Source organism: Plecotus auritus (genome assembly GCF_963455305.1).
Source record: "Plecotus auritus genome assembly, chromosome: 12".
In the NCBI taxonomy this organism is placed as follows: domain Eukaryota; kingdom Metazoa; phylum Chordata; class Mammalia; order Chiroptera; family Vespertilionidae; genus Plecotus; species Plecotus auritus.
Window position 1 is genome coordinate 45,289,310 of NC_137778.1, and position 2,427 is coordinate 45,291,736.

Consider the following 2,427-nt stretch of genomic DNA (forward strand, 5'->3'; position numbering starts at 1 on the left):
CCTGCACCCTTTTTGCTCGTACACATACATGCTGGTTGTGGAGCAGGTCAATCCAGCCGCGTACTTGGCCAATCTTATCCCAGCTGGGAGCGAATTTGGTTATTACTAGAGAGTGAGTTGAAAATCAGTCCCTTGGTCAAACTGACCGAGACTTTTTGAGATTTCCCGTCCCTCTGTGAAAATCCCACTGCCTACGTCTTCCTTTATTATTCCTTGGAAGCTTTCGTAAGTTCACTGGTATGGGTTTCACCACCACACCCAGGAAAATGAGAAGAGAAGGTGGACACATGCACCCTTTTCATTGATGCTGAAAGCCGGATTAACCACACTCCTCCCTCTGACTTCACTAACGCTCTTCTCATGTCCTCTCAGGCCTCGGGACAACGCCGTGGACACGCCTGCGTGTGGGTATCCCAGTCTGGCTGTGCGTGTGACTCACCTGGGGAATTTCTAAAACTTCAGATTTCTGGGCTCTATCTCACACATGGCCAATCTGAACCTGGGATGGCTTAGAACCCATGTTTTAAGGGGGGATACTTAGAACGCCCTCCCACAGGGTGTGCACGCCGATGTGTCTGAAGATGGGGGACCGCCCAGCCTTCTGGGCCCTCCCCCCATGGCCAATGGAAAGCCTGGTGACCCCAAGTCAGCTCTTCGCAGAGGGCCCCCAGGATCAAGGGGACTGATGATTCCACCGCTGCGGAGTCTCCCACCTCCTCCCCAGGGCAGAGGCCCCGCGTGGGGAGGCTTAGGCCCCAGGTCTCGCCCATATGGTCGAGGTTGGGGGGTCAGTGCTGGGCCTCCTTTTCCTGGGCCAGACCACGGTAGTCCCCCCAGGGGAGGCTTTCACACAGAACAGAGACATCCTCCAAGGCTCAAAAGCTGGTCGCTTGTCAAGAATACCTGCCCCTCGAGGATGAACCCCAGGTTATGGAAGACAAATCTAACCGCCCGGTCTGCCCACACTTTGCCAAAAAAGGCCACTGTCGATATGAGAACCCCTGTGCCTTCTACCACCCGGGCGTCAACGGACCTCCCTCCTCTGTGAGACTGCCTTCCCAGCGGAGCTGGAGGGAGCCCCGTCACCCAGCAGCCATGTACTTCCTACCCCACCGAGCACCTCCCCCCCTCAGGGTTCAGAGTTGTGTTTCATCACCGGGGTAGGCGGGCACTCGTTCTGCTGACCCGGCCTCCGGAGCCCCCATCTCTGCTCCCTCGGCCGCCTCCTGGGCCCTCTCCCCTCGCCACTGACTGCCGAGCAGCAGGCGGACTAGGTGCCGCCTCCTGTGCGTCTGTCCAGCAGCCGCAGTGCTGCCCTCAAGCCCTGAGCCTGGAGCAGCGTCCTCCCACTCCCTCTGCTGCTTGTTCCCAGCCCCCCCCCCCACCCCTGTGCGAGCCCTGCCCCCCCTGTGCGAGCCCTGCCCTCCCCGTGCGAGCCCTGCCCCCCCCCCGTGAGAGCCCTGCCCCCCCTGTGCGAGCCCTGCCCCCCCTGTGCGAGCCCTGCCCCCCCTGTGCGAGCCCTGCCCTCCCCGTGCGAGCCCTGCCCCCCCTGTGCGAGCCCTGCCCCCCCTGTGCGAGCCCTGCCCCCCCTGTGCGAGCCCTGCCCCCCCCCGTGAGAGCCCTGCCCCCCCTGTGCGAGCCCTGCCCCCCCTGTGCGAGCCCTGCCCCCCCTGTGCGAGCCCTGCCCCCCTGTGCGAGCCCTGCCCCAGCGCTGGGCCGCCGGAGGCACCCCGGGTTGTCTGGCCTGGGGTCCAGTTTGGATGACGCCGGGCCCTTCCCGAAAGGCCGCTCACCTGCTCTGGGATCCCGTGGTCTCGCCGCCGGTAGCGGGCCCGGGGATCGCTGTGCCTGTCTGAGTGTCCGTGGCATTTCTGTGGCTTCTCCGCACTACAGTGTTTCTGCCCGAACGAGTGAGGCTGGGGTGCCTCTGGCTCTCCCCACCCCAACAAGGGGGCACTGGGAACGTCCCACAAGACTGCCGCCCTGGCCCCCCATTCTTCTGGTGCCACCCTTTCTGGGTTTGACACGGGCCCATGAGGTGTGCTCTCAGCCTCTGGTACCCCACTTCCTCCGCAGCCGTGTTCGTTAGCCTAGTCCCCGGGAGGCCCCAGGCCTTCGTGCGGATTCTGTGCATCTCCACCCGGACAGTCCTGCCGCCCCCTCCCCACCTCCGTCGCTGCTGCTGCTGGTTGTTTTCTGTGCAAACGGCAAAGAGCAGACTCAGTCTTGAACTGGCCCTGAGGACATGGGTCAGGAGTTGTGTGGACAAGAGGGAGGGTGAGAGCCGTTGGAGAACTGAAAATGAATTTTGTTTCTTTTTAACGTTTTTTATATTAGTAATAAATGCAGTGGAAACAAACAAACAAACAAACAAAAGTCATGATTTCTGTAACTTACTTTCAAACGTTACAGCTCAAGGAATGCGTG

At 61.3% G+C, this 2,427-nt stretch overlaps 1 pseudogene across 1 annotated transcript; it reads left to right on the forward strand.

The window, feature by feature from the left end:
* Positions 1-592: 592 nt before the first annotated feature.
* Positions 593-2,094, forward strand: LOC308237314 (proline-rich protein 3-like; annotated as a pseudogene). Its single transcript has 2 exons — positions 593-1,044; positions 2,077-2,094. The product of its transcript is annotated as a proline-rich protein 3-like (transcript).
* The last annotated feature ends 333 nt before the right edge of the window (positions 2,095-2,427 follow it).